Raw genomic sequence first — 15,833 nt, 5'->3', positions numbered from 1 at the left:
ATCCATTTTAGGTCATATATGTTCATTAATGATCTCCACCTAGCTTCTAAACAAGCCATTTCAAACAGTATGCAGATGATTCAACAAACATGTTCTGCTAAAAGCACAGATAAATTAAAACAACTCACCCAAAAGCCTTTCTTCACCATAGATCCCTAGCTGTCTGATATACAGCTGCTCTTTAAACCTTGAAAAAACAAAACTGATCCTATTTATCCTAAAGCATTGAGCGGACTACAAAAGTAATTTCAACATCGCTTCCACTAACGACACCAACATAGAACTAATAATTCAAACTAAGCTTCTAGGGGCCACTATTGATGAAAGTTTAAAATTTGATCATCACATAAAAGAAGTAGTAAAAAACACCCACTAAAAACTAGGTGCATTCTATAGAGTCAAACGATAATGCCAGAAAAAAAGTATTGCTCAATCTATTCGTATTCCTTCACTACACTATTTTATTTATTTATTTTATTTTACATTTGTTGACCGGGCTAGTCTAACTGGATACATGTCCATTTTCAGTAGAGGCCCGGGGGGAAAAGCTCCAAGTATAGGCAGTGACATGACATACATAGTATGAATGAGTAACATGAGATACATTACATTATTTAGATTCTACATAAGTAAACTTGTACACTTGTACAGAGTCATTTAGTTAAGGCTAGGCTAAGATCAAATACAGAGAACAAAACAAAAATATATATATTTATTTTGGCATGTTTTATAGACGTACAAACTTAAGATGATATCTAATACAGTGGAGTGGTAGCACTTTTAGAGAAAGTAGACTCATATTGAGTACTAAGAAGGGGGTAAAAAAACTCGATTAGCTACTACTTAGAGGTTAGCTTACTAGTTAACACAGGTAGGTATCAGAACAACAGAGCAGAAAAGTATAGGAAGAGCAAGATGGGAGAGCAAGATGGGGAATGAGATCTTAGTCAGGGTTAGAGCAGGGGCATAGATAGTGGGTTTTAAGATTTTCTTTGAGATATTTTTTGAAAAGTAGTGTGGAAGAAAGAGTTGAGAGTTCATTTGGAAGCTGGTTCCAGGCTTTTCCCACTGTATTAGTGAATAGTGAGTCCCCAGCCTTGTTATTTGATTTAATAGTGGAAACTAGAAGCTTATTAGCTGAGCATAGTGTTGCAAGATTTTTGTATGAGGTAATCAGATTGGTGAGGATTGGGGTATTCATGGGGTGATAAAGGATCTTATGGGTGATGGTAAGCTGTTGACAAAGTAGTTGGTTCTGCAGTTCTAACCAACCCAGCTGTTTGAGGTTGTGACAGTGATGGGTTCTGAAAGGGGAGCCAGAGGCGAATCTGGCAGTGTTATTATAGCTAGTTGCAAGTTTGGTAAGGTTGGTTTTTGATAGATTGGTATATATGGCAGAAGCATAGAACAGGGTGGAGATAAGGTGGGTCTGAGCAATAGTAGTTCTGGCTAGCAGCATAAGAAAGGGTTTTATTCTATAAAGGGAGCCTAGTTTTCTGTTGACAGATTTTATAGTAGTATTAATATGATCATTATAGCTGAGGTTGTGGTCTATTGTAATTCGCAGGAGATGGGTTGTAGTATCTGGAGATATGCTAGTTCCATTGTTAGAGGTTACTGTAAAATGAAATTGTGGTGACTTTTGGGAAGGTGTAAAGAGCAATAATTTTGTTTTGTTTTTTTTAAGGTTAAGGAGGAGGCAATGTTGCATGAACCAATTTTCCACAATATTAAATACTGTTTGGGTGAGGGTCTGGAGTGAAGTTTTGGATTTAGCAGAACATATTAAAGTTGAATCAACTGCATATTGTATACAGGTGGCTTGTGGAATTATGGCATTTAAATCATTAATAAAAGCTGAAAAGAGAAGGGGGCCTAGACTAGATCCTTTAGGTACTCCAATGTTAACAGGGAGGTGTGTAGATAGATGATTATCCCAGAGCACTGCTTGCTGTCTGTTTTCTAAATAGGATTTAAACCAAAGTAATGTCTGTGGGTCAAGAGATAGGGCTTTTACTATATCTATAAGTAGGTGATGGTTAACCATGTCAAAGGCCTTTGACAGGTCAATGAATAGTGCAGAGGAAAGAGAGTTATTGTTACGATTTTTGTTTATACAGTCAGAAAAGGATAGAAGGGCAGTGGTTGTACTATGGAATAGCCTGAAACCATGCTGACAGTTTGCAAGTAAGTTATTATGGAGAAGGTGGTCAAGTAGTTGTCGGTGGATGCATTTTTCCATTATTTTTGCTACTGGAGAGAGGAAGGAAATTGGTAGAAAGTTAGAAATCTCAGTAGAAGTACCACCCTTATGTAGAGGGATGATGTGGGAGACTTTCCAGATGGAAGGGGTTGTACTTTCTGTAATTGTTCTATTTATAAGGATGGAAATGGGGTAAGCAATGGCTTTAGCTGCTATTTGCAGGTATTCAGCTGGTAGACGGTTAGCTGAGGGGGAACATGGTTTTAGTTTTTGAAGGAGAGTGCAAATGTGGGATGTAGGTACTGGTTGTATATGAAAAGAAGGACCTGGTATATTTGTGGTGAATGAGCTGGCAGTCAGAGGGGGTAGAGTATTAGCTAGAGTTTGAATGGCTTCAGTAAAGTAGTTGTTGAAGGCATTAGCAATTTGCTTAGAGTTATTATGGGTGATACCTGATGGGGCTGGAGTTTTAGAGTGCCCTGGCTGAAGTAGTTTGTTAATGCCAGACCAGAACTTTTATGGTTTCTGCTGGTGGGTTTGTTGGAGGTGGAGGTAATAGTTTTTTTTGTCTAGCAGAATTTCTTTTCTGGTGGTATTTCTTAACTGTTTAAAGTGAAGGTGATCGGACAGGTTTTTAGAGGCTCTCCATATGGACCAAATTTTATTACGTAGGATGATCTTTTGTCTAGTTTCTTTTGTGAGCCATGGGGCAATTTTGGTCCTTAATCGAGTACAGCGAGAGGGGTCATGGTATTCAAGGATTTGTAGGAATTTAGTATTAAAGAAGGACACTGCTTCATCAAGTTGAAGATGATGTAGTGGTGACAAGTCACATGCTTTAAGTTCATTTTGGAAGCTTTCTGGATTAAAGTATTTTTTAGAGTGTGAGGTTTTGATAATATTTGAATTGGGGCTATGGGTTTTTTGTTTAATTATATAGGTTAGAGTGTGGTCACTGATGTCATCTGGAAGGGTACCTGGTTTATATGTGTCAGGCTGCTTATAAGGATGCAGTCTAAGGTAGTTTCCTTACCGCTTGGTTTATGGATTCTAGTAGGGGTGGTTACTATTTGAGAAAAGCCATATAGATTTATGTGGGTGACAGGATTAGTGGCACTGCAGGTAGTCCAGTCTATGTTAAAGTCACCTAGCACTATGGTTTCCTGAGGTAGACAAGTAGAGAGGCAACTGAGGATGTTTTCAAGAGTATTGATATTATTTCCGGGGGGAAGATAGGAGCAGATTATGTAAATAGATTTACAGTTGTTGATTTGAAGTTTAGCAGTAAGGGTTTCAGCATTAGAATCTGAGGGTAGGCACATGTGGCAGGAAGTCTGTTGAAGTTCTGATTTATAGAGATGGCTACACCCCCACCCTTTCTGGTATTGCAGTCACATCTCAGGATATTATATCCAGGTGGGGTAATTTCCTGGTCCTGAGTTGAAGGCTTTAGCCATGTTTCTGCAATACAAAGGATATTGAATGAGTGCACTTCTAAGAGTGCATGAAAGTGGGTAATTTTGTTGTTAATGCTATAGATGTTGAGGTGAGCTATTAAGAGAGAGTTAGAGGGTCATTTTGGAGTAAAGGTAGTCTGAGAGGTTTGGTTATGTGGGTCATTGGTGCTGTTATTATTAGGGCCAGGGTATGGATGAATATTGTTGAAGTCTTTGTGTAATCTTTAGAATTTTGTAATAGTTATTTAGAATTTTCTTGTCTTGGAAGTAAATAATATGGGCAGATCTGTGATACTTTGGAAGTATATAGATAGAAGTGGAAGTTATGTTAAAGTGGCTGAGGGAGTTTTCATTAGAAACTGATTGAGTTTGCAAACGGGAGTGGTGATGTTCATTAAATGAATAATGTTCATAGAAGGTTAGGGTATAGGGTATAGTTAGAGAAGCTAAAATAGTAGTTAAGAGTAAGAGGTTTGTATATTTTGACTTCCGTATTGAGGCCATGAGGAATTGTAGGTGTAAGCTTACTTTAAGGATTAGTAGGAAATGGAGGTGGGGCAGTTAATTAGCAGAAGTCAGTGATTGGGTGATGAGAGGAAGGGGTGTGGTTGCAGGAGTATATGGTTACTGCACTGCGGGTGGGTGAGATTTGAGGGTATGGTAGGGCAGCGGAGTGAGCCTGCAGAGTGAACAAAATGGATAGAGCTAAAGAGTGGAGGAGCTACTCTTAACAAGCATAACCTGTAGCAGTAGCTACAGCAGAAGATAGAGTAGACAAGCTCATTCACCTTTTAAGTGAAAAGAAAAAATAAACAGTAATCTAGGCACTGTGGAATAGGCAATAACTGGTAGGTTAGCAGTATAGGAGAACAAAGAGGGTCTAGTACTCTAAAAATCAAATGGAAGTTGTAGAAACAAAAAAAAGTAGGATGTAGTCTGAGATCAGGTAAGTATCGCCACATGGTGGCAAAAGGGGAAAACTACAGGGATACCTACTACACTTAAAGGGAGTCTAAGTGGGCATATGGAAGAGGATAGAGGGGAAAAAAGAGCAAGTAATGGAATAAGGGTACAAGCGGGCTGTGGTCGACTGCTATCATGTGGAGAGCAAGAGAAAAAAAATAACTATAACAAGTTAAAAGGTATAATTTATATTACAATGCTTAAATATTATTACTTTAGTAAACATACACTAAGTCTTCCTTTGGTAAAACAGAAGGCATTTCTGAAGGGTAATTTGGGTGGTAGGGACTTCTTCACTGGTTATCTGGAGGTGGTGTTCATTAACAGGATTTAGTTCAGGAAATAAGTTTGGACTTCTTCACTTGGGAAAAGAAGAGAAGAGTGAGGGAGCAACCGGACAGAAGTCTGGAAAAAAAATGGGAAAAAGCACAAAAATTACAGTTAGAAGTAAATACAATGGGGGAAGGTGCATAAAGGAGTGAAAGGGTAGTAGAGATACAGGACAGGCAGGTTAGGATAGAGGTTTAGCTCAGAAAACCTTGGAGATATAGAATCAAGAAAAGTATAAGGGAAAGACCATTACCAGCTACTATAAAGAAAAATGCACCCAGTTGAAACATCAGACAGGGAAAAAGCACTACACGTTTGCCGTCTACATACAATGTGGGAACAAGGTAAGTTTAATACTAAGAATGGAGGAGTAACAAAGATACACATAGAGAAATTAAGATAGCAAAAAGAGGAATAATAAGAGAAATAAGCAAGCACAGATTTAACAGTAAAAGTTGAGTAGAGAATATGGAGGTAGGCAAAAATACAATCCAGCAATCATTCCAGCAACAGTTCAGTACATATGATTATAAACCTTGAAATTTGCTTTCCCAGCATTGCAAACTAAATTTCCTTATACGTTTATAGTAACTATGTTCAAGTTTATTACTATATAGTAACTATGCTCAAGGTTATTACTTAGAATCATTTCATTTATCTTAATACTGTTTCACAGATTATATTTGTTAAGACAAATACGTTTTACCAAGATATGCAGTAAGTCACTATGATCTTGTGCCACTAGTTAGATATTTGTCGTAACTCATAACGATTAAGCAACACAATAGGTACGACAAGAAAATCAGGTTTGGGCCAGCATACCCGAGCTGTAGTGACCGTTCATGCTAGCCTACACAGTTAGTTCAGCTTCTAAATGTCCACATACATTATCAACAGACAGAGAGAAAAAAAGTATTTAGCAAGCTCACAGAGTAAAGGCAATAGTATACTATCACAATATATAATAATGTAACGCTCACTGTGATCTGGACATACAGTAAAATACTTGCAGACTGATAGACAAGTAGCATTAAGCAGGGATAGTGTCTTATCACAATATATAAAAACTTAACGCTAACAGTGAGCTGGACATACAGTAAAATATTTGCAGATTCGTAGACAAATAGCGTTAAGCACTTACAAATAATTCAATTAAATCCTCAGTTAGCAAGTAATATGAGGCAGGCAAAATAAGCAGATCTAAACCACAATCAGAAGTGGGTTCCTTAGTCAGCTCCCGCAACAAGCGAAACCAGCGTAAAGCGTATTTTCCTAACAAGCACGCTGAGATAACAAAAAAAGTAGTCCAGAAACAAGCAGGCTAGCAATACATAACAAAACCAAAAATATGGTTAGAAAAACATTTTAATTACTTCTGCAAGTTTTGCGCTTAACGAGAAGCGTGACGAGCAGCCAGACCACAGGGCCCCTTACAGTGGATGATACACGCACATAGGTAGGTTTAAAAATGGCGCCTCAGACACCTCCAAGCAGTTATAACTTTGGGAGGGAGGGTCAAGAAAGGGGGAAGGGATAAGGGAGGAGGGGTGAGTTAGCTAGAGCTAGGTAGGGAAAAAGAATGTTGGGAAGATCCAAAGAGTGGAGGAGCTACTGTTAACAATCAGAAACTGTAGGACAGCAGAAGGTAGGGTAGACAAGCACAAACTACAAGGATACCTACTACAGTTGAAGGGAGTCTAAATGTGCATATGGAAGAGGATAGAGGGGAAAAAGAGCAAGTAAGGGAATAAGGGTACAAGCGGGCTGTGGTCGGCTTCTATCACGTGGAGGGCAAGAGAAAAAAAAATAACAAGTTAAAAGGTAAAATTTATATTACAATGCTTAAATATTATTACTTTAGTAAACATACACTAAGTCTTCCTTTGGTAAAACAGAAGGCAGTTCTGAAGGGTAATTTGGGTGGTAGAGACTTCTTCACTGGTTATCTGGAGGTGGTGTTCGTTAACAGGATTAGGTTCAGGAATAAGTTTAGACTTCTTCACTTGGGAAATGAAGAGAAGAGTGAGGGAGCAACCAGACAGGAGTCGAGAAGCGTGACGAGCAGCCAGACCACAGGGTCCCTTACAGTGGATGATACACGCACATAGGCAGGTTTAAAAAATCATAATGATATAGTATAATTTGTTATGATGATATGTTAAATGATAATAGATTAGGATATGATATGATGATATATTAAGAAATACTCTACACTGCTGTCATGTTATAAGGTAGAAAAAATTGCCTCCAATCATCATTATAGGTCACATCTCTGTCTGTCCTAAAACCTTCAGTAGCTACAGCTAAGGTGTTAACTTACACTTTCACAACTAGTCATTTCCCATAAACTTATCTGTTGTGCAGGCAAATGCCCTAGTTTGAAGAAAATATTCTCCAACCTTGTAACCCAAGACAGCCGAGATCCACTGACAAATGTTAACTGTTACAAAAGCAGGTCAGCTGGTGACTCTTTGTACTCCTCTTTCCTCAACAAAACCCTTCCTCTCACTCTAAGAAACACAGTAAATGCCAAATCTTTTGAGGCACAAGCAAGAGAACACATAAAAGATACCTGGCTGTACACACGCATATTACATGAATGATATGTTCTGCCCCTTACTTTCCCCTATTCTTTCCAAGCACTGTACCTTAGTTATTGGTCAAAAATCTCCTCCTTGTCCAATACCTCTCCCTCTTCTTCCTTCTACTGATTCTAAAACATTTTTTTTCTCATCTTTTAAAATGAATTCAACATTTCCTCCTTTTCTCCTCATCTTTTAAGTTCATTTCCAAATATATTTCATAGCTCTTTAGATTGCTGCTGTAAATTAATGATACTAAATGTAAATGTTGTTTATTTATTGATTACGTGCATACCTCTGCTGATTATTTGCATACCTCTGTTTACTACGTTCTTTATGTAATGTTTTTTCCAGAATTGTTCTGTCTGGATAAAGTTGTATAGTTTCATTTCATGCTGGTGGTATTAATTATGTTATTTACGTAATGTTGCAATTCTTCTGGAGCTTTTCTCCCTGGGCCTCTACTGAAAAGGTATTCTTTTCTGGCCACTTGTACTACTCTGGTAAAGAAATGCAATATTCAGATAAATAAAACATTTGTTCACCTGTAGGTCACATAGCTTTCAGGAAAGTAATGCAGTTATGAAAATACAGGAAATAGTCATAATTGCTTTACCAAAAGAGCATGTATATCTAAGAATGTATTCATAGCACCCAGCATGTTTTAATCTCACTTTTACCAATACACACAACTTGAATACACTACCTCTAACAAGACAATATCACACTTTTTTTCTTTTAGGTTCATAGGTAGGTACTAGGCTATTAGCCCTAGGGCCTATACAAGCCAAACCAAAAGGATACCCTGGCTTTCGTCTCCCAAGAAAATTATTTTCCTGTGCCCCTGTCAAGTAGAACCACAGAAGTGATCCCCGGGGTGAATTTCCTATTATCCATCCAATCATCAAGATTTTTCTTGAAGAGTGCTAATGAAGAGCTCTGTTTGACATAGATAGGTAGCCTGTTCCAGAGTATGGGAAGTCTCTAGGACAGGAATCTATCCCTCCAGCATGTTCTGTTTATTGTGGTGACAAGGTTTAGGTCCCTAGAGCTTGTAGCTCAGAGGGATTGGGATTTCTTTAAGTGGAGCATGTCCAACAGCTCTGGGTTTGACATAGCTTTGTATGTTAGGCAGAGATCACCTCTGAATAGGCGATATGCAACGGAGTAAAGCTGGAGTTTTTTGAGACAGTCTGCGTAAGGCATCTGTTTGAGGCCAGTAATCCTCTTTGTGAGGTATTTTTGTTGTCTTTCCAGTTGTTGTAGATGTCTTGTGAGGTACATACCAAAAGGGGTGTTGTACTCTATAATGGGTCTAATGAGTGATGAGTAGAGGGGAACAATGACCTCTTTTTTTCTGGATGAGAAACCTTTTGTGATGAGGTGAGCCACGTAGAAGGATTTCCTCACTACTGTGGCGATGTGATTATCAAAGGAGAGACTACTATCCACCTGTGTCCCAAGGTCTCTTATCACACTTTCAGTGTTAAGTATACTACCGCCTATGTGGTAGTTCATGGGTACAGAGTTTTTACCAAAGGGGATGATAATGCACTTTTTGGCATTGAGCTTGAGACCATGGCTTTGACACCAGGCATCTGTCTCAGTGAGGCCCTTTTGTAGGATGTCCACATCGGGTTTTTTTTATTTTTGCTTTATTAATTCAAACATGCAAATATGAACTACATTTTTTGCAAACACTTAAAGGGGCCATCGGTCTCCATGCTACATGACCCTTCTTTGTTACTATATTTAAAAGGACCACTTCCCACTGTATTGCTTGGCCCATTATAGCATGGAGCAATTGACTCTTAGCAGACAGGCTATGTGCCCCATGCACCCCATCTGCATTAAGTTGCCTTCAGCCTGGTAATTAGATAATATTGAGGTTGAAAGGCTGGAGGGTGATTGCCTACCAAGATACCTTTGGGTTTGTGCACTTTTGTCACAACAACCATGGGGGAGCATGATTTGTGTTCAGAACAAGCTCTCACTCTCTCCAAGAGGTAGTATTTCTATGTGACGAAGGCCCATTTAACTCTCTTTCAATAACTAACTAGCATTTATTGGCATTAAAGGTCTTTGTACTAGTAGAACAGATTGGGTGTGTCTTGTCTTCAGTCTGAAACAAAGCTGTACCTGTTCCAACCTCTAAGGCATCCATGTGAGATAGGAATTATTTCAAAAAGTCAGGGGATAAGAGTATGGATTCTTAACATAGCAGCTTATTTTGTATACTGAATACGTTTTTTAGCAATGAAAAGGCCTTGTAAGTGCACTGTTGGCATCTCTGTGTTTTATTGCTTTATTCCAACTTTATATGCAGGATGTAATGAAATATTGTTGAAGTACCTATTCTCCTGTGCTATGATTTTTTTGAGGGATGTTTTCTTCCTCCTCTGTTTCTTTTGCTATATCTAGTAAACGTCAATGATGCCTGTCACACAACAATATAAATGCTGCAAATCCAGTTGTGGCTCAGATTATTTCTCTTATAGCAAAATGAAGATATAGTAGCAGATTATCCCAGTTGTTCCAATTTATCTGGATGGCCTTCCATGAGATTTTAGTTTTGTTAAAGGGTTCAGCTTGTACACTGTTTGAGGGTGATATTCATATGTCCTTAATTGATTGTTTGAAGCACTGTCAAAGTTTGTGTCACTGAGGATATGAATGGGGTGCCTTGGTTAGTATAAATTTCTTGGGGAATTCCTATATTGATTATTATTGATATGGGCTTTACTTTGACTATTTGCAGGTTTGCATGAATAATAATTATCAAGGCAAATTGATGGCCATTACTTGATTTCACAAAAAAGGGTCATGGATATTTGCCAATCCTAAGTGGCTGTTGGTTTATCCAAGTAGCTTACTGCATTACTCCTCTATCTGTCAGAATCTAGGTGATGAAGATAGTTTGCTCAGGTCACCCAACCTCTCATCTGTATAAGTTAACAGCCGTGTTACACTGAGAACCATTTTTGGTCCTTCAAGTATATTAGTTTTAATTGTATCATAGGCAGAATATATATTAGCTTCAGTTTTTCAGTTTATTTATATTTCTCTCTCTCTTACCCACTTTGTTATTATTCTTGCTATAACATACATTTATTTTGTTATTATTTTGTTTCAGTTCATTTTTTTTACTATTACAGTAGATAGTCGATTATCCAAACTAATTGGGACCTATTATAGTTTGGATAATCAAACTGTTTGGATAATCAAACATACATAGAACCAAATAAAAAAAACTTTTAAAATCTTCTTTTTCTGCTTGCAGGGAATACACTTTTCAGTGATTCCAGTGGACATAAATAAAAATTTTCACACACAAGCGGGCTACAAGCTCAAAAAAAAAAACATGCGCAAGTGAATACATATAACATTTACATATTTAGACATTATGATTTTTGCTACCCAAAAACTTTGGAAGGCTGTGGTCAGATAACTTACATTTCAGATAATCGGCGTTCGGATAATCGACTCTCTACTGTAGTTGCAGCAGCATTGTGACCTACAACTATCCCCTGGCAATGCCTGTCGTCCCCTCACTCATGGCAGCAGCAATGCTACCACCACCACTAGAAGCAGCCAACACATTTGGGTCCCAGACTGCCAAAGTCACCTCCACAGCTCCTGCCCTACCTGAACCACCCACTTCAAGTAGCCCTGTACCAGATGCTGGGACAGTTATAACCACCACTATCAGTACTTGTGGAGGTGGCACCTTTGTCACTCATTGGCAGCTGGCAAGCATTGCTGGGGAAATTATCCACAGAAGACTGTATGTGTGAATCAGCAAGATGGAGAAACTCCTCTGGCTACTTGTTGAATTGTGCTCTTGTCCAGCACTGTCTTCACCATTTGACACAGAAGCCAGCGGTGACTTTCTCAGGGTGGTAAGTAATCTCCCAATGGTCACAACTGGCAGAGCCTGCAACTGATATCACCTCATCCTATTCTTCTTACTAGTTTTACCCTCCCCCATTTTCCCTTGCCCACCCCTGTTGTTCAATCGTCCCCTTACCTTTGTCTTCTGTCTGATTGTATGATGTCTTCTTCACCGTTGTGCTCTCCCCACAAGCCACCAATCATGTCTGCCTTTCCCAACTACCTAAGCTAACCTTCTTACCTTCCTCTTACTTCCCATGCTTCCTTCCCCAACTTATTGTCTCTTTTTGCTTGAAAAATTGGTGCCTGTCCTCGAGAAAAATGTTACCCCACCTTCTGCACATCTATCTTGCTGATGCCTTAAGCTACACACCTTCTATTCTACCCTCTGCTTTATTCCCCTTTTCATTTCTTTCCTATTCTCACTTTTACAACCATTAATATGGTTGAAAAAAAGAAAATGACACATCACATATACCCATCTAGGAATTCCAAGTCACTTATCTTTTGTGATCATGCTGTGTTCAGCAGGTCACAAACTCCTCTGCTGATACATATGCACAATCAACGAGAACTGACACTATTCTTTGTATAGCAAAGATCTGTGCTGCCATGTTCCACATGTACAAATATATTGGCTTCAGTGGGCACTGGGTGGTTTTGTACGGCAGTTTCCACATACTTTATATGGTACTACTATCAGGATTTGACTATTTCTCCCTGAAATGAGGTACAATGCCAACTATGTCTGAGGATGATAGATTAGATCCCAATGCTGGTGTTCTGATGGGTTGTTGCTGTCTCATTCTTTAATTCTGTAAATGTGTAATTATCAACTGCTGAGTGTTTCCCTGATCAAGTATGTTATCTCCTCTGTGTGTTTATGTGTATTGAGGTTGTGGTGGAAATTTGAAGAGTGGACTTTAGAAAGCCGAATAGTTTAACTCCTGATGCTACTTGTCTCACTGCTTTTGTAGCTCAATTTATAAATGAAGTGATTTGCACACTATAAGTGGAGAGAGTTACTGGTGCAAGTCCCCTCTTTCATTCTGCAAGTGAGTGACCACCAGCTGCTGTGTCCTTTTCTGAGGATCCCTGTTTCACTGCACCTGTAGCTCAACCTTTGTGCTTTGTGCATTATATGCAGGCTCATGTCCTATATAGATTAGCTACCTAAGACAGTTATTGGAGACTTTTGGTTGTCTAGGTCAGTTGTTTGCCAGAGACTTAAGGTGTAGCTCAAAGCTTGCCATTTGTTTGCACAAAAGACTTTATCTTGCATCTATAATATAACATAACTTACTGAAACTCTGCCCTTGAGTATCCAATTGCTGAATGTTTTTGCAAGGTGCAAAACAAATCTGCATGTCAGTTGGGGGTCTGGAAGAAGATTGTATTTTAATTTGTTCTGTTTGAACATGTTGTTTTTGCCACTCACTAGCAGGAAGTCTGGAATGGTTTAATGCTATCACCTGATCCCACTACACTTGAAATGAACATCTATGCCAGAAAAGTTGGTTGCTGTACCCATGAAAAAAAAGATCATTCTATTATATAATGAAAACACAGAAAGCCCAAACGATCATCTTGGAATGTCTTTGGTGGTACTGCATTGTCAGATAATTGGCAAGACTCTCTTACTTTGACATTGCATTGTCAGGTTTGAAAACCAGTTTGTACCGCAATCTTCCTACATTACATGCTGATGAGCTTTCCCATCTATGTAAAAGTAGGGATTTCCCATATATGCAAGGCCTAACCCCAGAGTTTCCCAGCCCCCCAAATGTTATACAATGCCTGCAGGGCCAGATTTGTATAAGGTATTGGATAATTCAGGGAGGGTCCTAAATACCACACATAGCCCAGGAAGTTTTTGCATTCATAATCTCACTCTCTAGTTTTGCCCATAAGGGAGTAGATTTAGTGAACAAGCTACCGTCTTAGCATAAAATATATGGTGTATTTCCCCCAAATGGAGATACCACTTCCTGTTGAGCCAGTAGCGATAACATGCCTGTGAATCCACCTTTGCCTACCTCCTCAGACAAACTTACTAAGAATGGCTACAATTTCCTTTAATAAAGGGTGAGGAGTGGGAATGTGATGGAAGGCATGAAGTAACAGAGTCACCACAACCATTTAACTACAACCTCTTTTCCCAGCAAAGAGAAACCCAGTCTCCTGTAAGCATTGACCCCTACAAAAATCTTATCTTCAACTGGTTTTAAATTTAGAACTAACACAGTCATGAGAGTCATATGAAGATGAATGCCTACAAATTTTTGTTGAGACTGTGATCATATCACAGAGACATCCAGGCCTTCATCTTCAGGCTCTTAGCCTGCAGGTTGGCTGAAAGTAGATCAGTATTGGATTTGTTAAGATTTAATTTCAGAAGAATTGAAAAACTATTCAATATCATGACCATCTCAGTGAGGTGCTTTGCATTCTGCATTTGAACCAAAGAATCATCTACACTGAATAAAGCCCAGATTTCAACCTAAAATGTAGACAACTCCGTGAGACACTAGGTGTGCTGAAATAGCTGTTTAGGGGGTTTATAGCAAGTAGAAAGCAAAGTGGAGCAAGTGGCAGCCCTAATGGGTGCCTTTATTTAAACTGTAGGCCTTGGAGAAAAAAAAGCCATTAGTTAAATCTCAGGCTTAGTAGGCATCATAGAGCACCTGACTTGATGAGGTAGCCACTGGCAGGAAGGCTGTCTCATCCAGAACTCTCCGTATATATAAGACCATTTTACAGAGTCAAAGACCTTCTCTAAATCAAGTCTGACTCCCAATGTGGGCTTGACTACTTCTAGAAGACCAGATATATAATGAATTGCTGTTCTCAAGTGGTCCACACTACCCTTATCTGCCATAAATGCAGCCTAAGTGGGTAAGATTAGAGATGGTAGCAGAAGTTTAATACACTCTGTATAAATCTTTAGATCCTCATTAATGAGGAAATTGAGCAATAGTTTGCCTCTACAGAGGCATCCTTCCTAGACCTATGGAAAACAATTATGGCTGGTGTACAAGGACTAATTATTTTATGAGTTTGAAAAAACAAATATTTGGTAAGCCCAGTGAAGATTAGGAGAAGGAGACATTCTTCTTTACTTACTATTGGAGATGCAAGCCGTACCTGCTGCTCTAAAGATAGCTTTAGAAAGCTCACTTTGTCAAAAAAAAAAAAAAACAAACAAACCAAACACACACACACACACACACACACACACACACACACACACACACACACACACACACACACACACACACACACACACACACAGCTTGTTCCTTCATCCTTCTGATGAGGGGCTCTCTGAATCAAGTTTCTCATAAAAACAGCAGAACTCCACATTCATTCTCTCCTCCCCCATAATGATGCCATTCTCACCGGTGGCCTTAATACCCACTATGGTCATCTGCTGTCTATGCACCTTAATCCTATGCACCAGCACTTTACCTGGTTTACTACCATCTGCCGATGTCCTTGTATACACCATTTTCAAGTAAAGTTGAGCTTTATTCCTCTTTAAAATGCTCACTGACTTCTGTAACATTTTGTAAGCCTGAAGAACTTCACAATTTCTAAATCTACAATCATTACACTGCTACCAAAGTGGCACCATTTCCCTTTCTAGATCCCTAATCTCAGAGTCTCACTTGCCCATCATCATGGACCTATCCCAATGACAAACCACCTTTATTCTCCACTTAACAGATTTCTACCATATCAAGTGAGGCAAACCCACACTCTGGCTGGCCTGCATATAATAGGTCACACTACTTTGAATGGCACAACCAATCTGTGATCTTTCAATATAAGTATGTTCATGTGCCAGACCCTTTTGGGTGCCATACAATCCTCCAACTTTACCAAAAAGGTCTGTTATAAAAACAGTTAGAGGCAACTTTATATTTTTTTTAATCTTAAATTAGTACAAAACAATGCTAAACAATCATACATGTAACTAACTCACTATAGTTCAACACAAAATACAAAGATATGTCAATGATTAAAATAAACTGCTTCAAAGGAAAAATAAGGGGGAAAGCTAATATACTAAAACTGAGTAATATAGCCTGACTAAATTCAAAAGCCCCTTCTATATTGATGATCCCAGTGGTCATGTGGAATCCTTTACTGCCAAATTCTATGCTCAAGTAAATAGCAGGATATGCACACATGTCGTCTCAGAAATACGTACAATGGCAAATTCAAAACAAGCCCTGTAGGAGGTGGAACCCCAAATATAAACACTCAATAAAAAAACTCATTGCTCACAAAAAATAAATCTAACTCAAGATGCCAAAAGCAGTCTTATTAAATTAAACAATGAAATGCAGAGCCTAGTCAATTCAACCAAAGCCAGACATGAAGTAAAAATTGCCACATAGTAGA

The sequence above is a fragment of the Protopterus annectens genome, chromosome 10.part0 (assembly GCF_019279795.1).
Source record: "Protopterus annectens isolate FY-2018-M chromosome 10.part0, PAN1.0, whole genome shotgun sequence".
NCBI lineage: Eukaryota > Metazoa > Chordata > Ceratodontiformes > Protopteridae > Protopterus > Protopterus annectens.
The sequence above is the reverse complement of the archived record's forward strand: the minus strand, read 5'-3'. Positions refer to the sequence as shown.